Source organism: Pogoniulus pusillus, chromosome 17 (assembly GCF_015220805.1).
Source record: "Pogoniulus pusillus isolate bPogPus1 chromosome 17, bPogPus1.pri, whole genome shotgun sequence".
NCBI lineage: Eukaryota > Metazoa > Chordata > Aves > Piciformes > Lybiidae > Pogoniulus > Pogoniulus pusillus.
Window position 1 is genome coordinate 21,972,476 of NC_087280.1, and position 27,762 is coordinate 22,000,237.

The following is a 27,762-nucleotide window of genomic DNA, read 5'->3' on the forward strand; positions in this document are numbered from 1 at the left end:
CTTTTAGCTGCCTGCAATTCACATGAAGCATTGCATTAACAAATGGACCTTCCCCTCCACCAATCAGACAAGCATATGGAATATGGAGCAATAAATGACAAAGCAGCCTCACATCTTTCACATCCTCATGGGCCTCTGTGTCTTTCCTGCAGCTGATTTCATCGTGGTTGAGTGATCTGCAGTATTAGATGCAGGGTAGAAGTCAAAGATCATGACTCCAGGATGCTTTGTACGCAGCATTACAAATGACTCACCTGGAAATGGAGTGGAATGTCAGAAGATGATGTCAAATAACTGAAGATATCACCACAGCTACTCATGTGGAGCACAATGTCCCAAACTTTCTCTCTGTTATTTCAGAAGAGTGGGGATTTTTTTCCCCTCCTCCCCATGGGGGAAGCTGCTGCTGTAGAACTGCAAACACAATGGTGGTGAATGCTGTATGAGAAGCAGCCACTTGCTGCCTTGGAAACATTGAAAAGACCACATCTCTGGTTGGAGTTTCTCTTTCTTTCACCCTCTAATTATGTAAGCCCCACTCATTTAGGCTTGAGTCCAACCTGCTTTTCTCCCTAGTATCCATTACACCAGTGGTCTGTTGTGGTGTCAGAGTGACCTGGTGGGAGGGTAAGAAAGCCTCATCACAGTATCACCAAGGTGGGAAGAGACCTCACAGATCATCAAGTCCAACCCTTTACCACAGAGCTCAAGGCCAGACCATGGCACCAAGTGCCACGTCCAGTCCTGCCTTGAACAGCTCCAGGGACGGCGACTCCACCACCTCCCCGGGCAGCCCATTCCAGTGTCCAATGACTCTCTCAGGGAAGAACTTTCTCCTCACCTCCAGCCTAAATCTCCCCTGGCACAGCTTGAGGCTGTGTCCTCTCCTTCTGGTGCTGGCCACCTGAGAGAAGAGAGCAACCTCCTCCTGGCCACAACCACCCCTCAGGTAGCTGTAGACAGCAATAAGGTCTCCCCTGAGCCTCCTCTTCTCCAGGCTAACCAATCCCAGCTCCCTCAGCCTCTCCTCGTAGGGCTGTGCTCAAGGCCTCTCCCCAGCCTCGTCGCCCTTCTCTGGACACACTCAAGCATCTCAATGTTCCCCCTAAACTGGGGGGCCCAGAACTGAACACAGCACTCAAGGTGTGGTCTAACCAGTGCAGAGTACAGGGGCAGAATGACCTCCCTGCTCCTGCTGGCCACACCATTCCTGATGCAGGCCAGGATGCCCCTGGCTCTCTTGGGCACCTGGGCACACTGCTGGCTCATGTTCAGGTGGGTATCAATCAGCACCCCCAGATCCCTCTCTGTCTGGCTGCTCTCCAGCCACTCTGACCCCAGCCTGTATCTCTGCATGGGGTTGTTGTGGCCAAAGTGCAGCACCTGGCACTTGGAAAATGTTTTTAAATAATTTTTTTCAGAGGTGGGAACAGATTCTTTAATGCTAATTACATCTCAGAGAGCATCTAACAGCAGCTGATTGTCAGACTTACACAGTTTGTTTAAAGACATAAAATCTAAGGAGGCTCCTATCTGTTCTGGTGCAGAACCATGGGCTAATGGAGGAAGCAGGATGGCTTTTCCTGGGTGAGTGTTAACTGTAAGTGGGATACAAGAGAAGAGATTCTCCCTGTCAGTGGTGATGTCAGTGTGACAGTAGCAGCCACCCCTCCTCTTGAGCCAGCAGGGTGGCTGAACTGGTAATTTAGCTGTAATTGGGCACTGCCTGTTCTATTTAATGGGGCTTTTGATAAATAGCTCTCCTGTCTAATTGGTACAGCAATCAGAGGGGGGACTGGCCCAAAGTGGAAGGCAATACAGGCACCTAACTCCCACTGAAATCAATTACACCCAAATCAATGAGAGTTAAACAGCTCAACAGCTTTAAACATCTGGCCCTCGGTGCCCCCCAGATCTGTGATTTATCAAAACACCAAATAAATGCCAGGCCTGCTGGATTTCAGTGGCTGTGATTGGCTTAGGCACCTTGGTACTGCAGAGCCCCCAGCTTTTAATACAGGTCCCCTGCTGTTTGGCCAGCGTCTGAGCCTGGGGGTGAACAAGCACTGAGGGCCACCAAGATGCTCAGAGGGCTGCGGCAGCTCTGCTATGAGAACAGGCAGAGAGAGTTGGGGCTCTGCAGCCTGGAGAAGAGAAGGCTTCCAGGAGACCTTGGAGAGGCCTTCCAGTGTCTGAAGGGGGCTACAGGAAGGCTGGGGAGGGACTACTGACAAGGTCTGGTAATGACAGGAGGAGGAGGAAGGGGTTTGAAGTGGCAGAGGGGAGATTGAAGCTGGATGTTAGGAAGAAGTTGTTTGCAGTGAGGGTGGTGAGACACTGGCACAGGTTGCCCAGGGAGGTTGTGGAGCACAGAAGCACCCAATGTGATCTTTGATCACATTCTGTGCTTCTGTGCTCCACAACCTCCCTGGAGGTGTTCAGGACCAGGTTGGATGAGGCCTTGAGCAACCTGTTCTAGTGGGAGGTGTCCCTGCCTATAGTGGGGAGTTGGAACTGGCTGAGCTTTGAGGTCCCTTCCAACCTAAACCATTCTATGTTTCTGTGATTCTCTAAGTGCAAAGCCAATGTACTTGAGTTTGTGCTTCAGGAAGACTCTTAGGTGGCACCCAGCATGGCTTTTGATTTTGGCTGTGATGGGGAAGGAGATGTAACATTAGGCTGACCTCTGCTCTCATCTCACACAGCCATTTGGAGCAGCTCTTATCAGAGTAACTACTTGAGGTAAAAATTCTTAAGTCTTTGCTGCATCAAAACCCTCCTGAACATCTCTGAGCACATCTCTAAGATTTCTTAATTTATGGGGGAGCTTTCACAGAATCACAGAGTGCCAGGGGCTGGAAAGGACCTCCAAAGCTCAGCCAGTCCAACCCCCCCTGCCAGAGCAGGATCACCTGTACCAGATCACACAGGAACACATCCAGGTGGGTTTCAATATCTCCAGAGAGGAAGACTCCACAAACCTCCCTGGGCAGCCTGTGCCAGGGCTCTGTCACCCACACAGGGAAAAAATTCCTCCTCTTGTTTATTGAAACTTCTATGCCTCAGCTTCCACCCATTGCCCCTTGTCCTGTCATTGGGCATCACCCAATAATGATAACCATTGCTGAGGTCATCTCTCAATCTCCTTTTCTCCCAGCAGCACAGCCCCAGCTCCCTCAGGCTCTCCTCCTAACAGAGCTGTTCCATTCCCTCCATCATCTTTGTGGCTCTGTGCTGGACTCTCTCCAGCAGTTCTATGCCCCTCTTGAACTAGAGGACCCAGAGCTGGACACAGTACTCCAGATGTGGCCTCACTAGGGCAGAGCAGAAGTACAGGAGAACCTCTCTCACCCTCCTAGCCACAGCCCTTCTAATCCACCCCAGAATGGCATTGCCCCTCCTGGCCACAAATGCACCTTTATGATGCTTCATACCCTGTCAAACCAGATGTCAGGTGCCAGTCTTTTAGAGAATGATTTCCACTCTGAGATGGCTTCATGCTGCTGCTCAGCCTGCTGATGTGCCCTCAAAGACATCAGGTTCTGCCACCCATGCTTGATGGCAACATATGAACTCGTCAGAGCTCTGCATGCTGCCTTGGTGACTGCCTTGCTCCTCCCTGCTCGGAATAGCAGCATGTCCTCACCCCTCCAGCAAATAACACGTTTCTCATGTCCTCACCCCTCCAGTTTCTCACATTTCTGTGCAGCAGCTTGGTCAAAAGGCTGGATGGAAGGTGTAAAAGCAAAAGTAGCAACAAAAAGTTGCATCACTTGTTCCCAACATAACTCCTCCTGGCACTGCCTGTATTGTCCTTGTTAAACACGCCAGCGTGCGCTCCAGTTTGTCATGCCATGTGGCACAATCTGCTCAGAGCTGTGCTGCCAAGGGTTAGCCAAGCTTTTCCTGCTCTCATCACACCAGGTAGCCAGCCAGCTACTTCACTCCAGCCCTAAGCCAGGCAGCAGGCACTCAGGACATGGTGTGGTTATACTGAAGACCTGCTCTGACGTGAGCCAAAGCCCCAGCTGCGATGGATGTGTCTGGCAGTGCCCCGAAATCCTCACTGGCTGGAAGGCAGCTAAGGATGCAAGCAGCCTTTCCTGGGATTTCTGGGAAAATCAAACCACTTCCAAGCCACATCAGGAGAGAAACAAGGCCTTGGAAAAAAGCCACAAGTTGCCTTTTTACGCTTTGGTTACTTTGCTCTTGCACAAAACCTCCTGCTCGGGTTTGTGCCACTCATGCATAGTTGCCCCTCCAAGAGCTGAGCTCCTGGTTCTGGTGGGTTTATTTCACCAAAGATGCCTGGAAAAGGCACATTTTAAACAGCAGTTGGGTAGGTGTGGACTCATGTTTTCCTTTGTTTTCTTCTCCACCTGCAGTTTCTTTAAATATCCCTGAGGCAGCAGGCATGGTCTTCAGCGTACTCCAACCTCTATCCCAACTGCTCTTCCACAGACTAATATAGGCCACAGAGAATCAGAATCATAGAATCAACCAGATTGGAAGAGACCTCCAAGATCATCCAAGTCCAACCTAGCACCCAGCCCTGGCCAAGCAACCAGACCATGGCACTAAGTGCCTCAGCCAGGCTTGGCTTCAACACCTCCAGACACAGCGACTCCACCACCTCCCTGGGCAGCCCATTCCAATGCCAATCACTCTCTCTGACAACAACTTCCTAACAACATCCAGCCTAGACCTCCCCTGGCACAATTTGAGGCTGTGTCCCCTTGTTCTGTTGTGGGTTCCTGGCAGCAGAGCCCAACCCCACCTGGCTACAGCCTCCCTGCAGGCAGCTGCAGGCAGCAATGAGCTCTGCCCTGAGCCTCCTCTGCTGCAGGCTGCACACCCCCAGCTCCCTCAGCCTCTCCTCACAGGGCTCTGCTCCAGGCCCCTCCCCAGCCTTGCTGCCCTTCTCTAGACACCTTCCAGCACCTCAACATCTCTCTTGAAATGAGGAGCCCAGAGCTGGACACAGCACTCAAGGTGTGGCCTGAGCAGTGCTGAGCACAGGGGCAGAAGAACCTCCCTTGTCCTGCTGCCCACACTGCTCCTGAGCCAGCCCAGGCTCTGGTTGCTCTCTGGGCTGCAAGTGCACACTGCTGGCTCATGCTGAGCTTCTCGTGCACCAGCACCCCCAAGTCCCTCCCCTCAGGGCTGCAAGTGCACACCAAGACCCCAAGGGTTGCCTTCTCTTTATTTATTCCCCTCCCACTCCTCATTTGATGCATTTGTGGCACTGGGAAATGTCTCTGTGACTTTCTGTATTCCTTAGAATGACCTTGCTGCCAGTGTGACCACACCATGGGAAAGACCTGACAATGTTTTCAACCTAGGCAAAGAAAAAATGAATGTGATAAATATGTAAATAAATCTATGTTTATTTATAGCCTGGCAGAAGTTGAAGACCCAGATCCCAGCTGAGAATTCTCTGTTATCTGTGACTTCAAGTGGCTTAATGCTTCAGAATCTCAAACACCAGCAGATGAACGTGGACAAAAAAGAATTATTTGGGGAGGAGGAGTGGGGAGTGTAAAAAATAAACATTTAAATTACACATAGTTTCCTTCTGTGCTGAAGGTAAAAAATCAAATCAAATCACTTTACCCTTTCCTTATTTTCTCCTTACATGTTCACAGGATCCCAGGCTCACAGGATGTCAGGGGTTGGAAGGGACCCAAAGAGATCATCCAGTCCAACCCCCCTGCTGGAGCAGGACAATCCTATCTAACACAGATCACACAATGACACATCCAGACAGGCCTTGAAAGGCTCCACAGAAGGAGACTCCACAACCTCTCTGGGAAGCCTGTGCCAGTGCTCTGGGACCTGCACAGTCAAGAAGTTCCCTTTTGTGTTGAGGCAGAACCTCTTTTGCTGCAACTTACACCCATTGCTCCTTGTCCTGTCCCAGGGAGCAGTGAGCAGAACCTGTCCCCCCCCTCCTGGCAGCCTTCAGATAGTTATAGACATTTCTCAAATCCCCTCTAAGTCTTCTTTTCTCCAGGCCAAAAAGCCCCAGGTCCCTCAGCCTCTCCTCATCAGCCATGCCCTCCAATCCCCTCATCATCCTCCTAGCCCTCTGCTGGACCCTCTCCAGCAGATCCCTGTCCCTCTTCAACTGGAGAGCCCAAAACTGAACACAGTATTCAAGATGAGGTCTCAATGGGGCAGAGTAGAGGGAGAGGTGAACCTCCCTTGCTCTGCTGGACACACTCTTCTTAATACAGCCCAGGATCCCCTTGGCCTTCTTGGCCAGAAGGGCACACTGCTGTGCCATGGGTACCTTGTTAACAGGGCATCCCTTAGGAAGAGGAAGGTGATCTCCACTGCCCTCCGCAGCAGCTGGCGGAAGCTCTATCCAGGTGGGCACCGTGTTAATGGTGCTGCCATGAGGACCACTTTGTATTTATTGACTTCTTCCTCTCTTTAGTGTAAAGAGTGCCTGGCTCAGGGGATTACACTGAGGAGTGAAATCCAATCAGCTCCAAAAGGAAATGAGAAATCTCCCAATGGCTGCAACACGGAGCCTTCAAATCCTGTTTGCTTCCTTTGTGTTTGGGGCTGGTATTTGCTTCGCTCCCCATCAGTCATGGCAGCTATTGATATTTCTTCTGTCAGACACTAACAGCTTCTGACTGACTGACACTGTCTGGCTATTGACTGCCTCCATTTTCAACCTTCCTGGATTTGCAGCCCCCCTAAGCGGTTCCTAGCTGAGGAATTTAAGCCAACTGACAAAGAGCATTAGTCTGAGTTACTCGGCATGGACCTCTCAGAAGTGAACTAGAAACCTCAGAAGCCTTAAGTAGATAACCCTGATTCTATGAGATAGATATTTACACACCACCATTGATGTCTCAGGTGTCATCAGTCTCTAGCTGGATGAAATAGTCAATTAGAAACCTGGCAGGAAAGGCAGAACGAGATTGTTCTGGGCATTAGGAAGCCAAATCCATAACTGGATCCATATTCTCCCTGAGATGGTGTTTCCAAGAGGAACATTCACAGTATCACCAAGGTTGGAAGAGACCTCACAGATCATCAAGTCCAACCCTTTACCACAGAGCTCAAGGCCAGACCATGGCACCAAGTGCCACGTCCAACCTTGCCTTGAACAGCTCCAGGGACGGCGACTCCACCACCTCCCCGGGCAGCCCATTCCAGTGTCCAATGACTCTCTCAGTGAAGAACTTTCTCCTCACCTCCAGCCTAAATCTCCCCTGGCACAGCCTGAGGCTGTGTCCTCTTGTTCTGGTGCTGGCCACCTGAGAGAAGAGAGCAACCTCCTCCTGGCCACAACCACCCCTCAGGTAGTTGTAGACAGCAATAAGGTCTCCCCTGAGCCTCCTCTTCTCCAGGCTAACCAATCCCAGCTTCCTCAGCCTCCCATTCTCTCATTCAGGAGAACAGATGTGATCCAAGCATCATTTACACCCTGTGTCAATGGATGAGGAGAAGGTAGGACAGCCTCTCTTGCAGTCATGGGAGACAAGATGATAGGAGACTCTAGCTTAGCTCCAGTCTCCATACTGAGTGGTTGTTTCTAGGGCTTCATTACACTTCCTTCTGCACCTAAACCAGTATTGGAGACACATTCTATTGGGTTCCTCACTAGCAATCAAGTGCACTCTCCAGAATCACACCAATTCAGTCTGCTTCCACTCACTCTGTGTAGGCACCAATGTGCAAGCTATGACTTGCATAGGACTTAGGGGCTTCATTTTCAGAGATGCCTTTGCCCCATGGCAATGAGCAGGAGCCACTCTTATTGCTGTTTCCTCTTCCCATGCTTTCTTAAACGAATAGAAGAATCTGAGAATCATTAAGGTTGGAAAAGAACCTTTAAGATCATCAAATCCTTCTGTAACTCAGCTTCCATGACCACTAAACCATGTTCTGCAGCACCACATCTACAGCTTCCTGAACACCTTCAGAGATGGTGGCTCCACCACCTCCCTGGGCAGCCTGTTCCAACCCCTCACCACTCTCTCACTAAAGAAGTTTCTCCTAATGTCCAATCTAATCTTCCCCTGGCATAACTCAAACCTATTTCCTCTGGTCCTATTGCTTGTTACTTGGGAGAAGAGACCAACCCCAGCCTCACTCCAGCCTTCTTTCAGGTAGCTGTAGAGAGCAATAAGATCTCTCCTTGGCCTTCTCATCTCCAGACTAAGCAATCCCAGCTCCCTCAGCTGCTTCTTGTGCAACATGGCCTTCAAATCACTCATCAGACTCCTTGCTCTTCTCTGGACACCCTCCTGCCCCTCAATGTCTTTCCTATCCTGTGGTGCCCAGAACTGAACCCAGCACTCAAGCTGTGGCCTCACCAGGGCTGAGTACAGGGACAGCATCACTGCCCCATTCCTGCTGGCCACACTTCTCCTGATACAGGCCAGGATGCTGTGGGCATCCTTGACCAGTGGGCACACTGCTGGCTCACTTTCAGCTGGCCAGCCTAGTCATGAACAGAGACTGCGAGGTTCTGCAACATTCAAATGTCAGGTAGATTTAGTACCTCTGCTAGATTGAGAAGCTTTTATCTCAGTCAAAACCTCAAAGCTGAAGGTCACATCCAACAATTTTATGTGGTTCTTCACAGCCAAGAATCATAGAATCACAGAATCCAACCAGGCTGGAAGAGACCTCCAAGCTTAGCCAGTCCAACCTAGTACCCAGCCCTGACCAATCAACTAGACCATGGCACTAAGTGCCCCATCAGTTTAAGAGGTCTATGGACTTATGTTGGTTTAGTTTATGGCATGACCTGGTTTCATCAGGCTTATTATGCTTTCTGTGATGGTTTATATTTCTCTCATTTAAGATTAAATTATTGATGATTTAGACTGGAACATGATACAAGCATTTCGAAGTAGAAAAACTGTCTTGAGGTGGTAGGAATACAAGAGAGATGTGGAGGTGCTGGAGTGGGTCCAAAGGAGGGCAAGGAAGCTGGGGAAGGGCCTAGAGAACAAATCTTATGAGGATTGACTGAGGGAGCTGGGGATGGTGAGTGTGAAACAGAGGAGGCTGAGGAGGGAGATCTCATTGCTGTCTACAGCTACCTGAAGGGACATTGTGGAAAGGGAATTGGAGACACAGGTAGTTGGAGACAGAACAAGGGGGAATGGCCTCAGGCTGAGGCTGGAGATGTTTAGATTGGACATTAGGAAGAAGTTTTTCACAGAGAGAGTGGTCAGGGAGTGGAATGAGCTGCCCAGGGAGGCAGTGGAGTCAGCCAGCCTGGATGTGATTCAGGGTGGTTTGGCTGTGGTGCTTAGGGCTGTGGTTTAAGGTAGAGCAGGGTTGTAGGTTAGATTTGGTGCTCCTGAGGGGTTTTGCCACCCTGAATGTTGCTGTGATTCTGTGAAAGAACAATTTCAATGTACAGCTGTTGTGGTTACAGCAATTTGTGTTGTAGACTAAGCCTGGGAAGTTTAAAACCCACTCCCTTCAGGATACCATGAACCAGTGCTGAAAGGGGAAAGTTGCCTTCCACTCACCTCGTGAGGTGTTAATGAAGCATTTCATCCTCCAATAGGACCATTGGGATTGCAGTTGTCTGTATTTCATTTTCATTGTTGTTCATTTTCCAGGGATCAATACTTAGTTCCTAGGAAAGATGCAAAAAATTCCAGTAATGTAAGGCAGGGAATTACCTTGAGGTACACTGAGGTCTGCAGGTAATGAGATCTGCTCTGCTGTGTGAGCCAGTTTAAAATTCTCCATGGCATTGATCTCCCTTCTCAAGATGCAGAGCAGAAAGAAATATGATGTTGTGCAACATAAACTATGGGAAGAGAAGAAGGGGCCAGTAGCTTATCAACTGTGTGCTTTGGATTTGATCAGTCTGTGCTAGTTTGAAGCTAGCTGGAATGTTTTGGTGACAAGGATTAGATGATAGGTTGTAAAAAGGAAACAGTGCTGATGTCTGCTGCACTCACAGGCTTGCTGAGATGGATAAAAACAAGAACACAAACATAGACCATAGAATCAGTCAGGGTTGGAAGGGACCACAAGGATCACCTAGTTCCAACCCCACTGCCATGCCCAGGGACACCCTACCCTAGAGCAGGCTGCACACAGCCTCAGCCAGCCTGGCCTCAAACACCTCCAGCCATGGGGCCTCAACCACCTCCCTGGGCAACTCATTCCAGCCTCTCACCACTCTCATGCTCAACAACTTCCTCTTTAAGTACAGGCTGAATCTCCCCACCTCCAGCTTTGCTCCATTCCCCTCAGTTCTGTCATTACCTGACAGCCTAAAAAGTCCCTCCCCAGTTTTTTTGTAGGCCCCCCTCAGATCCTGGCAGGCCACAAGAAGGTCACCTGGGACCCTCCTCTGCTCCAGCCTGCACAGCCCCAACTCTTTCAGTCTGTGCTCACAGCAGAGCTGCTGCAGCCCTCAGAGCATCCTTGTGGCCCTTCTCTGGACACACTCCAGCAACTCCACATCCCTCTTGTCACAGGGGCTCCAGAACTGGATGCAGTAATAACACAGATAACAGATTTGCTCTCTTTGGCTCTGTCTGCCTCCCTTCTCTCCCTAACCTGCTGTCTGTGTAGCTAATCCTTCTGCTTCCTAACCCCCCTGGCCAATTCTCCAAACTCACCTTGAACACAAGTCAAATTCTGGGATAAGGTAGAGGGGTGGAACAGAGGTGGAAGAGTGGTTGGGAGCCCCTCCTGGGGACTCTGGTTTCTGGGAGGGCTGCTGTGTTTCTGCATTACCTTTTTAGCTTGTCTATTTCTGTCTGTAGCTGTAGATGTTGTAAATACCTGCTGGTATCTTGTGCCAAGCTGTAAATATAAAGCTCCATTCTAATTTCCAGCTCTGCTGAGTCTAGTCTGGGTGATTTACACAAGAGTGGGGGGGGGCCAGGTAACACCCAAACCATCACACAGTCCTTTAACACCACAGCTCCACTGGTCCTCTGGCAAGTGAGATAAAGGAACCCAGCACACAGGGCAATCAGAGAGGCCACTAATAGCTCAGAAGCTGCTGCCAGGATTTGTTGCCACCAACTCTGCCTAACCTTCTGCAGAAGAGGCTTTGTGTTTAACACAAGCTGCAACTGTACCAGACAAAAGAGGTTTTGGCAAGACTTGGCTTTGTTGGGTTCAATATCCAGTTGCCAACGCTTGAGGGCTTGGCAAGAACAAAAGCAGCAGGACTGAGGCACTTTGAAGTGCACTTGTTGCATTTTGTAGAACTGCTGAGCTGGGGTTTTGAGCTGTGGTGTGTTTGCAGGTCTCTGGACACCTCCTGCTGTAAGAAGCTCTTGTGAGAAAATGTTTTACCTGTCTCAGGAGTGACAGCAAGAGCACTGCAAAAACAGAGACCAGAAAGTGCTGTGGGGAAAGCCACAATTTCCACGTGTCATTGCTAAACCAGGATCAGAGGCTCACAGGGTGCTAGGGGTTGGAAGGGACCCAAGGAGATCATCCAGTCCAACCCCCCTGCCAGAGCAGGACAATACTAACACAGATCACAGAGGAACACATCCAGACAGGCCTTGAAAGGCTCCAGAGAAAGAGACTCCACAACCTCTCTGGGAAGCCTGTGCCAGTGCTCTGGGACCTGCACAGTAAAGAAGTTCCCCCTTGTGTTGAGGAGGAACCTCTTTTGCTGCAACTTACACCCATTGCTCCTTGTCCTAACCCAGGGAGCAGTGAGCAGAGCCTGTCCCCCCAACTCCTGGCAGCCTTCAGATACTTATAAACATTTCTCAAATCCCCTCTCAGTCTTCTCTTCTCCAGACTAAGCAGCCCCAGGTCCCTCAGCCTCTCCTCATCAGCCATGCCCTCCTGTCCCCTCATCATGATGCCACGGACAGAAGCACTGAGGCCATTCTCCCTGTAAACTCCAGGGACAGATGTTTCAGAGATGCCATTCATCTCCACATCATCACAGCACTTTTTTTTCTTTCCTAGCCAGTAATTGCAAAGCAATTCAGTCTGGGGAAAGGAGAGCAGGTTGAGAGCATGGGTGGCTGTGAGGAAGGGGACTGTCAACCCCAGGGCCTGGTGAGGTTCAAGTGATGCTCCATCCCCTGTGAGTTTCAGTTACCAGAGCATTGTATTTTGCTACACAGCAATTATGTTTCCATCTTGGTCTTTGTCCTTTTCAGTTGCTGCTGCCATTGAATTTCAGGCATTATGTGTCACGGTTGAGAAAGACTTGAGAGAGCCATTAAAAGCTTCCACAAAGAGAGCAATTGTTCAGATAAATGTACAGAGGAGAAACTGGTCCCCTCTGATGATTAATACCAGCAGCTATTCATCAAGTCAGGTGCCAGGCTTTGCTGCAGGAGAGGAGCATTCATAGAGTCATAGAATCAGTCAGGGTTGGAAGGGACCACAAGGATCATCTAGTTCCAACCCCCTGCCATGGGCAGGGACATCCTACCCTAGATTCAGAGCTGTGATGAGTAAAGGCCTTCTAGCCTTGAACCTAGAAACTAAATACATCAGCAAATGCATGGGCAGCAGCTACCAGAAATACAACATAGGGTTTAGTCACTGTGCTGTTAAAACTTGTGTTTGCACTGGCAGGCTGCAGCTGCCAAACCTTCAGAAATCTTTCCATGTAAGCATTGCTGGTTTAGCTTTAAGCCTTTGGGTTGTTCATAGAATCACAGAACCAGTCAGGGTTGGGAGGGACCACAAGGAGCAGCCAGTTCCAGCCCCCCTGCCATGCCCAGGGACACCCTACCCTAGAGCAGGCTGCACACAGCCTCATGATCTTCGAGGTCTCTTCCAACCTGGTTGATTCTATGATTCTATGATCCAGGCTGGCCTTAAACACCTCCAGGCATGAGGCTTCCCCCACCTCCCTGGGCAACTCCTTTCAGGCTCTCACCACCCTCATGATGAACAATTTCCTAACATCCAGTCTGAATCTCCCCATTTCCAGCTTTGTTCCATTCCCCCCAGTCCTGTCACTGCCTGACAGCCTAAAAACTCCCTCCCCAACTTTCTTGTAGGTCCCCTTCAGATACTGAAAGGCCACCAGAAGGTCACCTTGGAGCTTCTGCTCTCCAGCCTGCACAGCCCCAACTCTTTCAGTCTGTGCTCACAGCAGAGCTGCTGCAGCCTCTGAGCATCCTCGTGGCCCTGCTCTGGACATGCTCCAGCATCTCCACATGCCTCTTGGAATAGGGGCTCCAGAACTGGATGCAGTACTCCAGGTGGGGTCTCACCAGTGCAGAGCAGAGGGGGAGGATCATTTCCCCCTCTGTGCTGCCCACACTCATCTTGCTGCAGCCCAGGCTCTGGCTGCTCTCTGTGCTGCAGGAGCACACTGACAGCTCAGATTGACATTCTCGTCCACCAGCACCTCCAAGTCCCTCTCCTTCAGGGCTGCTCTCAAGCCAGTCACTTCCCAGCCTATATTGGTACTCAGGATTACCTCATCTTCCACCCCCCAGAGGGATTCACATGGCCCCAAACCCAGACTACGTCTTGGTTACACACTATGGCTTGCTTACACAGCTGCCTGACTAAACTTCTCAGGTGGTTCTGTCCAAAACTCCCACTGAGATCAGGCAGCTGTGTAACCAAGCCATGATAACTTGCTGGTGAATATTTAATCCACTGGTTGATATACTGCACAGAGATTTATTGTGGCCATGCTTGAGCAGAGCTCAGGCTGTGATTTGCACTGGGAGCTGGAGAGCAGCACCGCTTTGATGCATCGTGTGTCAGCAGGCAGCACAGTGAAACACTTCCCCCACCACCTTTCAAACAGAAATCCCCCTCCTTTAAATGTCACTTCTTGTCTCTGTCTACTAGACTTAATTTTGTAGCACATAAAGTGATGCCCCAGATTTCCACTGTCAAGAGGATCCCTTAGGTCAGTGCCCTGCGTGTTTGTTTTATCACAGGAGCTGGAGAATAGGCTTTTGCCTATGGCTGGGGTGAGTGGTCTGCTTGATGAAATGTTTTGTAGGTTTTTTTCCCTTTCAATCTCCTCCCCAGAAACAAAACAAAGATGGAGCCACAGGGAATGAAACCCCCCTCTGGCATCCTGCCAGCCTCTACTCCAGAGCCTCCTGCTCTGATCCTGCCTAAGTCAGACACTCCTTGAAGTTACACTTGGGGGGTTCCACTGAAACAAATGAGATTTGTACAGTGTGATCAAGAAGAAAAGTTGCAATACAAGTTTCAGAAGATACACTTACTTCATTCTCTCTTTTTTTGTTCTTTGTTGCTGGGAAAAGATGTATTTAGAGCATTCCCCTTCCTTCTCCTTCTCTTGTGGGTGTACCTCTGGTGAAACATCCCATTGTTGGAAGTGTCTGTTAAAAGGATGAGAAGAGACAAGCTGTATAACACATTTCCCCCCCATCCCAAAAGCTTCCCTCTGCAAAAGAGCTTGTATGAAATGTAGAGAGGATGTGGGCATTTAATGCTGCCTTTAGACACATGTCATCCTAAAAGGCCTTTAGGATGCCAGCCTGCAGATGAATGGCATTTCCAGCATAGCACCAAAGAGAGTATTAACTGTTTCCTGGTGGTGGAGACTTGAGATACAGAGAAATGAGATGGTGCACCCCTAAGCCTCACACATCACAGAATCAACCAGGCTGGAATCATAGAATCAACCAGGTTGGAAGAGACCTCCAAGCTCATCCAGTCCAACCTAGCACCCCGCCCTGGCCAATGAACTAGACCATGGCACTAAGTGCCCCATCCAGGCTTTGCTTGAACACCTCCAAGGACAGTGACTCTACCTCCCTGGGCAGCCCATTCCAATGGCAAATCAAACCTCTAGGATCATCAAACCCAGTCTATCACCTAACCCTTCTAATTAACTAACCCCATGGCACTAAGTGTCTCATTCAGCCTCCTCTTAAACACACTGCACATGCACAAATACACTCAGAGTCACAGAGAGCTTTGCTTACCAAGCCATGCATTAGTGCATTGGCCATTGGCAAATCCTGATTTGTGGTTAGTCTGCTGCTATTGACAGGGACTTGTGATGACAGGATGAGGAGGAATGGGTTTGAAGTGGCAGAGGGGAGATTGAAACTGGATGTTAGGAAGAAGTTGTTTGCAGTGAGGGTGGTGAGACACTGGCACAGGTTGCCCAGGGAGGTTGTGGAGCACAGAAGCACAGAATCTTTTGATCACATTCTGTGCTTCTGTGCTCCACAGCCTCCCTGGAGGTGTTCAGGACCAGGTTGGATGAGGCCTTGAGTGACCTGTTCTAGAGGGAGGTGTCCCTGCCTATGGTGGGGGGTTGGGACTAGGTGAGCTTTGAGTTCCCTTCCAACCTAACCCATTCTATGTTTCTGTGATTCTATGACCTGCTTCATGCAAACCAATACTGCCTCCAGTGCAGGTTGGGACTAGATGAGCTTTGAGGTCACTTCCAATTCTATCATTCTATGACATTCCTCATGTGAACTGTTCCTGCAGCTCCTCCCAGCCTCCTTGCTCCCCTCCAAAAGCACTGAGTAGAGTTTTGTCTTGGAGGGCTGAGCCAGCACCATCCTGAATCTTGCAACATCCTGAATATTATAACAGCTTCATGTCTGTTAAGCTCAAGGTGGAAGATGCTCAAATACTCTGGCAGCAGGCAGACACTGAAAATGAGCAGAAGAGCACAGCCCACGGGGAGCTGGCAAGATGAGATGCTGACCTCTGAGCTGGAAGGTCACTGCTCCCAGGAGGAGCTCTAGCAGAACAAACTGTGCTCATCAAGATCAGTCTCAGCCCTTAATGTCCTCCACACCCACTCTAAGGAATACATGAAAGGAATCAATATTTCTTCAGTCTAATCTTGCCACTTGCTAGCTTTAAATGCAATTTTCAACCTTTCCACTTCCCAGACTGTTCCTCCTTTCTGTAAACATTACCACCTCTCCAAAACACCTTTCTATGATTCTAGTAGGAGTCAGCCAGAATCCCATCAGAAGTCTGTAGGAAGCCAGTGTAACCCTTGAGATAAACTGCTGCATTTGATCTCTAATTGCAAAGAACAGTTTTGACATGATGTAGCTCCAAAACATCTCTCCATCAGAACACACTCTGCACAGAGGCACTGTCTGCATTACAGCTCAGCAGGAATCAATACCCCCCAGAAAGTTCTGGTTAGCTGATTGTAGTGACAGTGGCAGGACAGTCAGCTGGCTATCACAGAACCTTAGAGGTTGGAAGGGACCTCCAGAGATCATCCAGTCCAACCTCCCTGCCAAAGCAGGATCAGCCAGGGCAGTCTACACAGGAATGCATCCAGGAGGGTTTGGAAAGCCTCTAGAGAAGGAGACTCCACAATCTCTCTGGGCAGCCTTCTCCAGTGCTCTGTCTCCCTCACTGTGAAGAAGTTTCTCCTCCTGTTGAGGTGAAATCTTCTGTGTTCCAATTTGTAGCTGCTGCTCCTTGTCTTATTGCTGCTGACCACCCAAAAGAGATTTACCCCATCCACTTGACACCCACCCCTCAGATATTTGTACACACTGATCAGGTCTCCTCTCAGCCTTCTCTTCTCCAGATTAAACAGCCCCAAGGCTCTCAGTCTCTCTTCACAGGGCAGATGCTCAAGTCTCCCAGTCATCCTTGTGGCTCTTGGATGGACTCTTTCCAGCAGGTTCCTGCCTCTCTTACCACCATCTGAACTTTTATATGGGACCATACCTGGGTTTGCTGAAGGCTGTCATGTGGCAATGTCAGAGCCCAAGAGAACTAAGCACAGCAGAAGGAAGAAGAGAACAACTGCTCACAAAACAAACCAGCAAGCACAGAGAAGTTGTGTACCCTTCTTCCACCTCCATATTCATTAGATAACTTCTCTTCTTTTTACTGCTAATTCTACTTGAGAGTTTTACAGCTCTCTAAGTGTACAATATTGACCATGTAATGGTTCATTTAATTCAGAATTAAATGTATAATTCACTGACACAGAACCAAGTCTCAGAACTAGCATCCTGCAGCAAAGTCAATCTTTCCTTGCTCTCTGGTGTTTGAGAGCTGCAAACCACAAGTAATCATCAGCCTTCCTGATTGCTGTTCTTAATTGAAAAGGGAAGGACTCAGAAGATACTGCTTGCAGGAAAAGCAAACTCCATTTCCTCCTCAAAAGGCTGTCATAGAATGGTTTAGGTTTAGAGACCTCAAAGCTCATCCAGTTCCAATCCCCCACCATAGGCAGAGACACCTCCTGCTAGAACAGGTTGCTCAAGGCCTCAGTGTCTCTCTCTCTTTTCCTTCTCACAATTAATCTGTCAGTAAAAAGCAGGCTTTTAAGTTTTTTGGGGTTAATTATCTAAGGGTATTTCTCCATAATCAGACCCCAGCTTGGCACTGGGTTTAACAAATGAAGCTCAATACAGAGAAGAAACAGCTCATTTTGGATAGAAGTTCATCCTCTCCTGCCAGATGAAAGTCCAGTGGGGCATACATACCTCTAGCAGCTAAGGCACATCAGGCTTTAACCTGAGACTTCTCTTACTAAGAAAGCTTGCCCAAGGCTGTCTTTGCTTTCTCCCTGATGCTGACTTGTTCTGCATTCTGAAATAGTGGTGAGGTGCTGGAACAGGCTGCCCAGGCAGGTGGTGGAGTTGCCATCCCTGGAGGTGTTCAAGAACTCTAGGTAGATGTGGTGCTGCCCAGGGAGGTGGTGGAGTTGCCATCCCTGGAGGTGTTCAAGAACTCTAGGTAGATGTGGTGCTGCCCAGGGAGGTGGTGGAGTTGCCATCCCTGGAGGTGTTCAAGAACTCTAGGTAGATGTGGTGCTGCCCAGGGAGGTGGTGGAGTTGCCATCCCTGGAGGTGTTCAAGAACCCTAGGTAGATGTGGTGCTGCCCAGGCAGGTGGTGGAGTTGCCATCCCTGGAGGTGTTCAAGAACCCTAGGTAGATGTGGTGCTGCCCAGGCAGGTGGTGGAGTTGCCATCCCTGGAGGTGTTCAAGATCCATATGTAGATGTGATGCTTCAGGAGATAGTTTAGTGGTCATGGTAGTTGGGTTACAGTAGGACTCAAGGATCTCAAAGGTCTTTTCCAATCTTAATGGTCCTATGAACACAGCTCTTCATACTCTGCCTTCTTCATCTGTGAAACTGTCTTGAAAAACAGCTTCACAGAACCACAGCATTAACCAGGTTGGAAGAGCCCTCCAGGATCATTGAGACCAACCTATCACCTAACCCTTCTAAGTGCCTCGTCCAGCCTCCTCTTAAACACCTCTAAGGATGGGGACTCCACCACCTCCCTGGGCAGCCCATTCCAATGCCAATCACTCTCTCTGTGAAGAATTTCTTCCTAACATCCAGTCTAAACTTGCCCTGGCCCTCCACCAGCCATGCACACACCAAAAATTGTCCTCAAGTGTGTGATGGAGATGCTTGAGAAGATGCTGTAAGCAGTATGCAGAGATAAACAAGGGGAAGAAGTTCTTTATAGTGAGGGTGGTGAGACACTGGCACAGGTTTCACAGGGAGGTGTTGAGTACCAGGTTGGATGAGGCCTTGAGTGACCTGTTCTAGTGGGAGGTTGGAATTAGATGATCATTGAGGCTCCTTCCAACCTAAACCATTCTATGTTTCTATGATGCTACAAACTCAGCTCTTCAAATAATGAAATCACCTAAGGGACTAAAATTCTTCATTAATTTATTTCAGCTTGAACCTTTGTACAAGTTTATGCACTTATTTTGCCTCCCAGAATCTTTTCAAGCATCATCAGCTCTCATTTGACAGGAGGCAGACATCTCTATGTGTGCTGGGAAGCCCCTCCCAGCTTCAACAAAGTCCTCACAAACCATACTGGTTTTACACTGCATGTTCCACCTATATGCAGAACTGATCACTCACAGCAGCTCCTGATCACTCTCCATTTCTGCTGCCACTGTGGACAGCTTTCTGCTCCAGAGCATCCATGGACAGCAGGTACTGATCAGAGTTGATATGCTCTGGAGACAAGGCTGATGGACCAGCCTAAGTCCCTGCAGACAAGAGGCTTATCTGAAAGTCCCCTCTGTCCACACACCCTCAGCACCCTGCAGACTTATTTGCTTCCTTTGTGAGGGGCCTGGAGCACAGGCCTGTGAGGAGAGGCTGAGGGAGCTGGGGGTGTGCAGCCTGCAGCAGAGGAGGCTCAGGGCAGACCTCATTATTATCTGCAGATACCTGAAGGGAGGCTGTAAGCCAGGTGGGGTTGGGCTCTGCTGCCAGGCAAGCAGCAACAGAACACGGAGACAGAGTCTCAAGTTGTAGCAGGGCAGGTCTAGGCTGGATGTGAGGAGGAAGTTGTTGTCAGAGAGAGTGATTGGCATTGGAATGGGCTGCCCAGGGAGGTGGTGGAGTCACCGTGCCTGCAGGTGTGGATCTGGTTGGTTGTCTAGGGCTGGGTGCTAGGTTGGACTGGATGATCTTGGAGGTCTCTTCCAACCTGGTTGAGTCTATGATTCTATTCTATGATTGCACAGGGCTGGATGATCTTGGAGGTCTCTTTCAAGCTGGTTGATTCTATGAAGTTCTTCACCGAAAGAGTGATATCCCATTGGAATGGGCTGCCCAGGGAGGTGGTGGAGGCACCGTCCCTGGGGGTCTTCAAGAAAAGACTGGATGAGGCACTTAGTGCCATGGTCTGGTTGATTGGATAGGGCTGGGTGATAGGTTGGACTGGATGATCTTGGAGGTCTCTTCCAACCTGGTTGATTCTATGATTCTATGACAAGCAAAAAGCTGATGAGAACAGCTCTCAGGTCATCCAAGCCACAACCTTCCTTCTCTCTGTGAAAGTCATTGCCTAGTTCTTACAATCAGATGGACTTCAACGTCCTGACACATTGCTTCCAGCAAAGAAAAATGCTCAATATACAAAGCCCTTACACCAGCATTTTGAGAATGTTTTCCATTAAAATAAATCAAATGAAAACAGAGGGAAATTTCCAACTGATAAAACTGGCCCAGCCTGTCACTGCTGCTGCCCTAAAACAATCACTCATACCTGGGAGCTAAGCTCCCATGAAAGGCAATTGCATCCTCATGCTGGTAATGCTTTTTGTCATTGCAGTATGTCTTTAAGGTACCTCCAGCCCAAGCATGGCTAGTTTAACATAATCTCTTCTGATGGCAAAGAGGAAAATCAGCTGCAGTCAAAAAACCTCCCCTTGACAGTGCTGCTTTCATCTCTTTGTACCATCCGTGCTAAGGATATAAGCAGCAAAATATCAGGAACAATACATCAGCTGGCTTATATTGTCACAAAGCAGTCACAAAAGACACTGCCACTTTCTGATGACTCCATCATTAAATCTAGCTACCCTGGAGCATGATTAGTGCAAACACAGACAAGGCAACCATGAGGAAAACAAAGTGAACCAGCAACAGCTACTCTTGGAGTAATCCTGAGTCATTGCTTGTTATCTGGTGTGTGATCAAGGAAGGAAACCAGCAAAGCCAAGTTGATTTATGCTCCAGATGCAACACACTCTGCCTAACTCAGGCTGGTGTGACTACCTTGTCCTCACAACTGACTACAGTGGATCTCCTAGGAGAAGAGACTGAGGGAGTTGGAGTTCAGTCTGGAGAGGAGAAGGCTCCAAGGTGACCTTGTTCATAGAATCATAGAATTGAGCAGGTTGGAAGAGACCTCCAGGCTCATTCAGTCCTAGCACTCAGCCCTGTCCAATCAACCAGACCATGGCACTAAGTGCCTCAGCCAGGCTTGGCTGCAACACCTCCAGGCACAGCCACTCCACCACCTTCCTGGGCAGCCCATTCCAATGCCAATCACTCTCTCTGACAACAACTTCCTCCTCACATCCAGCCTAGACCTCCCCTGGCATAGCTTGAGACTGTGTCCCCTTGTTATATTGCTGGCTGCCTGGCAGAAGAGACCAACCCCACCTGGCTACAGCCTCCCTGCAGGCAGCTGCTGACAGCAATGAGGTCACCTCTGAGCGTCCTCTTCTCCAGTATATTCAGGGGGCCTACAGGAAAGCTGAGGAAAGACTTTTTAGGCTGTCAGGTAGTGATAGGACTGGGGGGAATGGAACAAAGCTGGAAATGGGCAGATTCAGACTGGATGTTAGGAAGAAATTCTTCAGCGTGAGGGTGGTGAGAGCCTGGAATGGGTTGCTCAAGGAGGTGGTGGAAGCCTCATCCCTGGAGGTGTTTAAGGCCAGGCTGGAAGAGGCTGTGGCCAGCCTGATGTGGTGTGAGTGGTCCCTGCCCATGGCAGGGGGGTTGGAACTGGCTGATCCTTGTGATCCCTACCACCTCTGACTGATTCTCTAATTCTACACGGAGGAAGAGCTGGGCTTAGCCTGTGTTGAGAAACCAGTGCTTGCCAAAAGGAAACTAGATAAAAACTGGGAAAGGCAGCAGTTTGATTTGTGTTGTGATGCTTCTTAAGTTCCCTTAGAAACAATTTGGTGTTTGACATCTGATGCTTGCTGAAGGGGTTATTGTGTTTGTAGCCTTTTGAGAGAGAAGACCTGAAATCATCACCACCTCTTTAATGCACCACAATGAGATCTGACTGTAGCAATAAATCATAATTGATTCTATTCTATTCCCATTGATTTCAGTGGAATAAAGGCTTTGCCCAGGGGAATAGAAGGATGAGAACTGTTTGTTAGCTTCCCATTGCCTCTTTCTCAATTGATTATTGTTTTGATTTCTCCTTTGATGCCTGGCTGTGGAAGGTAATTCAGTAAATGATTCTGGTGAAGGATTCTGAAGGATGCTGGTGGACCAGCAGTGTGCACTTGCAGCCCAGAAAGCCAACCAGAGCCTGGGCTGGAGCAGGAAAAATACAGCCAGCAGGGCCAGGGAGGTGATTCTCCCCCTCTGCTCTGCTCTGGTGAGACCCTACCTGGAGTACTCCATTCAGTTCTGGAGCCACTATTCCAAGAGGGATTGGAGATGCTGGAGTGTGTCCAGAGAAGGGCCATGAGGATGATAGAGAGCTGAAAGGAGCTCAAGTTGTGCCAGGGGAGGTTTAGGCTGGAGGAAGTTGTTGGCAGAGAGAGTGACTGGCATTAGAATGGGCTGCCCAGAGAGGTGGTGGAGTCAGCATCCCTGGAGGTGTTGAAGCAAAGCCTGGATGAGGCACTTAGTGCCATGGTCTGGTTGATTGGCCAGGGCTGGGTGCTAGGTTGGACTGGATGATCTTGGAGGTCTCTTCCAACCTGGTTGATTCTATGATTCTATTCTCTAAGATTGTGCTTCTGAAAGTATTTCCACAGCAGCAAGCAGTGCTGCAGCCAGCTGAGCTAAAAGTGATAGCTGCCACAATCAACTAACTTTAATCTCCCACACAATTCCTTTTCTAGTTTTCTTTTTCTTGGGTTATTTTCTTTTCATTTCCCCTCCCCCAGTTTGCTGGAGTTAATATTCTGGCACAGAAAGATGGATGGTTGGAAAATAGGCTCTGGCCACCAATGAGGAGGCTGAAAGCATTTGATTAAGGTTTCCATTTAAGGAGAGATGTTCTTGGGGAAATTGAGTCTCACTCCTAGTTAGAAGCTGATAGAAGCTTATCAGGTGAGGAGAGGTTTGGTTAATACTTCAGCACAGCAGCACAAAGGCCCTGATTTTAGAGGAATAGTTGCTGCATCCAGCTCAGACATCACAATGGAGGAAGTGAGACTCACAGGGCAAGGGCAAGAGCAATCTCATTTTGGTTTTAACTGGGAAGCAGCGAAGAGAAAAGCTGTTGTGCTGTGGCTGTCAGTAGGATCCCAGGCTCACAGGATGTCAGGGGTTGGAAGGGACCCAAAGAGATCATCCAGTCCACCCCCCCTGCCAGAGCAGGACCATACAGTCTAGCTCAGGTCACACAGAAACACATCCAGACAGGACTTGAAAGCCTCCAGAGGAGACTCCACAACCTCTCTGGGCAGCCTGTGCCAGGGCTCTGGGACCCTTACAGGAAAGAAGTTTCCTCTTGTGTTGAGCTGGAACCTGCTGTGCTGAAGCTTCCATCCATTGCTGCTTGTCCTGTCCCAGGGAGCAGTGAGCAGAGCCTGTCCCCCCCTCCTCACCCTCAGCCCTCAGATAGTTATAAACATTTCTTAAGTCCCCTCTAAGTCTTCTCTTCTCCAGACTAAGCAGCCCCAGGTCCCTCAGCCTCTCCTCATCAGCCATGCCCTACAGTCCCCTCATCATCCTCGTCCTCTGCTGGACTCTCTCCAGCAGATCCCTGTCCCTCTTCAACTGGGGAGCCCAAAACTGAAGGCAGTACTCAAGACGAGGTCTCAGCAGGGCAGTGTAGAAGAAGAGGAGAACCTCCCTTGGTCTGCTGGACACACTCTTCCTAATACAGCCCAGCATCCCCTTGGCCTTCTTGGCCACAAGGGCACACTGCTGTGCCATGGGTACCTTGTTAGCCACCGGGACCCCCAGGTCCCTCTCCACAGGACTGCTCTCCAGCAGATCACCTCCCAGATCAAATCTCAGCCATTGCTTTGAAAAGTCCCCATCTAAGTGCTGCCTTAAATCTCTAATGCAGTAATGGTATTAAAGAAGGCCAGGCCATTAAAGCCCTGGTTTCAATCTCAGATTGCCATAATGCCATTAAGTAGTCCAATGGCAAATCAAGCACTTGGGCTTGATTAATTATGTGAGAGGGATAGGTTGGACTGAGCAGCACTGTCATAGGCAAATTGGTTATTAAAAGGTTATGCTCTTTTCTTTTCCTTCTTAAATGCCTCTTAACTGCTCCATCAGCTCCACCTGAATGGAAAGAGGGTACAGCACTGAGGTCACCTGCAGGGGAGTGTTCCCTCAGGGCAGCAGCAGGCTTTGTTTGCCCTGTGCAGGGAAAGCAAGACCAAGCTTCCACGTACCCAGAGGTGTTGCAGAGCAGAAGGTTTTCCCTTTCTCTTTCTGTTTCATAAGGTGAGGAGCAGACAGCCACTCTGCTGCTTTTGTAAGAGAAGATGAGGGTCAGGAGGTGTCTTGCTGGACAATCTCAAGAACCTTCTTTTGTTTTGCCTTTTGCTGGTGGCTCTCCAGCAGGAAATCCTTTTGCTTTTCAAAGACAGAAGGGAGAAAGAATGGCTTAAAGCAGCTTCCCAGGACTGTGGGGAATTCTGCTGTGCCAGCCACAAGTTGGTGGTTGAGAGAAAAGAATCAGTCTTTGTGGGTGTCATGGACAGTGGCATTGAGTGCAGCCTCAGCAAGTTTGCTGATAACACCAAGCTGTGTGGTGCAGCAGACAGGCTGGAGGGCAGGGATCCATCCAGAGGGACTTGGACAGGCTGGAGAGGTGGGCACAAGGCAAGGTCCTGTAGCTGGGTCAATGCAATCCCCAGCACAAATCCAGGCTGGGCAGTGAGTGGCTGAAGAGCAGCCCTGAAGACAGGAACTTGGGGGTGCTGGTGGATAAGAAGCTCAACGTGAGCCAGCAGTGTGCACCTGCAGCCCAGAAAGCCAACCAGAGCCTGGGCTGCAGCAGGACAAGTGTGGCCAGCAGGGCCAGGGAGGTGATTCTCCCACTCTGCTCTGCTCTGCATCTAGAAGTACTGCATCCAGCTCTAGAGCCCCTGTGACAAGAGGGATGTGGAGATGCTGGAGCATGTTCAGAGCAGGGCCACGAGGATGATCAGAAGGCTGCAGCAGCTCTGCTGTGAGCACAGACTGAAGGAGTTGGGGCTGTGCAGGCTGGAGAAGAGGAGGCTCCCAGGTGACCTTCTTGTGGCCTTCCAGGATCTGAAGGGGGCTACAAAAAACCTGGGGAGGGACTTTTTATGCTATCAGGGAGTGACAGGACTGGGGGGAATGGAGCAAAGCTGGAGGTGGGGAGAGTCAGAGTGGAGGTGAGGAGGAAGTTGTTCAGCATGAGAGTGGTGAGAGGCTGGAATGGGTTGCCCAGGGAGGTGGTTGAGGCCCCATGCCTGGAGGTGTTCAAGGCCAGGCTGGCTGAGGCTGTGGGCAGCCTGCTCTAGGGTAGGGTGTCCCTGGGCATGGCAGGGGGCTTGGAACTGGCTGATCCTTGTGGTCCCTTCCAACCCTGACTGATTCTATGATTCTATAATGATCCCAAGTTATCCCATGTTATCTCCTCCATGGCTCAGCTGGTGTGAGACTTCTGCCTGCAGAAGAGCAAGAAGACTTCTTGGGATCCTGCTGAGGCTAAGGTGCTCAAGAAGAAAAGCTGTGTTTGCTCATGTTCAGTAGTGCTAATGTCTCAGTTAACTGCTGGAGGTCCCTGGGAGGTAATTTGATGCAAAGGAACTTTACAAGCACCCCAGTCCCAAAGCTGACCAGAGAGTGTGAAGCCTGCTGGACCACAGGGATTATCCAAAACTGTTTCCAGCATCTCTGGATCCTCCTAGATATTGTAGCTCCTGAAGGAGAAGGAAACTAACCTCACGTTCAACCCACAATGCTGGACAAGCACTCCTCGCTTGTTCTGTTTTCTTTCTTCCTTCTCTCCTTCAGCAAAGTTTGCCTGCAGATGGATGCCAAGACCCTTTAGATGCTGTTCTCATAAAGCAGAGTGGAGCTGCTAAAACATTTCAACTATTTAGAAGAAGCTGGGGTGGTTTTATTCCCCTGAGAGACTCAGTTAGGATTTGTTTCAAGCTTCTGAGGCTTAATGAAGCGTGGCTGTGCCTGTAGCTTTTTTTTTTTCACATCTGAAAACTTTTTTTTGTTGCTAATTAACTTCATTAATGGTACTTAGAGGCACATTGGCCAATATTTACCGAGTGTTGGCACTGCTGCAAAGTGCCAATGGATTTGGTGGCTCAGCAAATGGATTCCCTGCAGAAAACTCTTAGCAGAGTTGAACTCATCGTGGTCAGATTGTTTCTATTCTGTGGAAACAAATGAAAGCCTCATGGATGCTGTTGTTTAAGAGAGAAGGGGGAAAAAAAAGGACAAACCACAATGGCTTGAAATGAATAGAAGGAACTTCCTCATCCTGCTGGGGCTGTTATTGATAGCTGCATGCCCACAATGAATTCTCAGCACGCAGAGAGAGCTCGCTGCAGGATCGCGGCCTCGAGCTGAATGTGGCTGCACAGAGCAACCCTGACCCTGCACAGGCACTGCAGGGACTGAAGGGGGATGCTGCAGAAACATCTGCTCCCAAAGAAGCCCACCTACCAAGCTCTGCTTAGTGGCACCAAGGGGTAGTGCCAGGGATGCTGGTGTGGCTCTTGGTGCCTGGACTGATTTGTTCTACCTGGATGACTTTGGCATCAGTCTGGCAACGTTTTTGACACCTTGGTGCCTACCAGATAGTCACTGAGAAGCTCTCCTTCCTCTTCCCTTCCCCTCTCCTTCCCTTTCCCCTGCACACAGTGGAATGGTGGCTTGTAATGAGATCACAGAATCATAGAACCAACCAGGTTGGAAGAGACCTCCAAGCTCAGCCAGCCCAACCTAGAACCCAGCCTTAGCCAATCACCCAGACCATGGCACCAAGTGCCCCAGCCAGGCTTGGCTTCAACACCTCCACCCACAGCAACTCCACCACCTCCCTGGGCAGCCCATTCCAATGCCAATCACTCTCTCTGACAACAACTTCCTCCTAACACCCAGACTAGACTTGCCCTGGCACAACTTGAGACTGTGTCCCCTTCTTCTGTTGCTGCTTGCCTGGCAGCAGAGCCCAACTCCACCTGGCTACAGCCTCCCTTCAGGCAGTTATAGCCAGCAATGAGCTCTGCCCTGAGCCTCCTCTGCTGCAGGCTGCACACCCCCAGCTCCCTCAGCCTCTCCTCACAGGGCTGTGCTCCAGGCCCCTCCCCAGCCTTGCTGCCCTTCTCCAAACACCTTCCAGCACCTCAACATCTCTCTTGAATTGAGTAGCCCAGAACTGCACACAACACTCAAGGGGTGGCCTGAGCAGTGCTGCTTTCGTTTGGTTGGTTTTGTTTTGCTGTTGCTGAGGGTTTTGTTGGGTTTTTTTTTGGTGGGTTTTCTTTTGGTGAGGTTTTTATTTCTGATGGTTTTTTTGGTGTATTTTGGGTTTGGGGTTGTTTGGTTTTGAGGGGTTTTTTTTGTGGTTTGTTTGGTTCTGTTTGTTTAGAGTTTTTATAATAATCTTGTACCTTTTTCTTAACCTCTTTTATTTACACTACATCCTTCAGGGGACACTGTTGAGCTATCCACTATGAAGCTAAAATCTATACCTCCAGGTTGTTGCATATAGATATATATATATATATATGTATATGACAGCAGATGACTTAGATTTGACTTACATTTCTAGGCAGTCTGTCCAGATTGTGGTCCACAAAATGACTTCTACTGAGTAGAAACATGTATAAACTCTGAGGTGAGATGATGGTCCTGAGATGCTTCTCTCTAGCCCATTTGGCTTTTGGTTCCAGAAGCTGGTGGGATGAAATCTGCTGAAGTCCCATGGGAGCAGAATCCTCTCCTGGTTTTCCTGCAGCTCTTCTCTCCTGGTTTTCTCCCATGAGACTCCAAGTCACAATGGGTTGCTGAGGTGGTGAAGGCATCTAAAAAATGAGGAAGAGCTCAGCAGAAGGCCACAGAAGCAAGGAGCTTTGTTAAAACTTGATTGCCTCCCTGGTGTCATCCACAACACCAGATCCATTTAGGTCTTGTACAAAAAGGGACATTCAGGAATTAACTCTTAGCCATATTAGATTGTGGATGGCTAAACTTCTCTTAGGAACTTTGGGTTTCCCTCTTTTATTATCCATAGGGATAGGCTGTGGGAGGAAAACAGAGGAAACATCCTTTGGATGCCATGGTTTTGGAGCACTGCTGAAAGTCCCTTGGTGATGTATGTGCTGTGTGTTAGTTTGAAGCAAGTGAGA

The 27,762-nt window shown here is 49.4% G+C and overlaps 1 long non-coding RNA gene across 1 annotated transcript; it reads right to left on the reverse strand.

Annotated features, from left to right (window-relative positions):
- On the reverse strand, positions 1 to 27,439 carry LOC135182725 (uncharacterized). The gene is made up of 4 exons (XR_010305294.1): positions 27,178 to 27,439; positions 14,190 to 14,306; positions 9,510 to 9,619; positions 1 to 254 (listed from the first exon to the last, which is right to left on the reverse strand). It is a non-coding gene; the product is annotated as an uncharacterized LOC135182725 (long non-coding RNA).
- Positions 27,440 to 27,762: the final 323 nt, after the last annotated feature.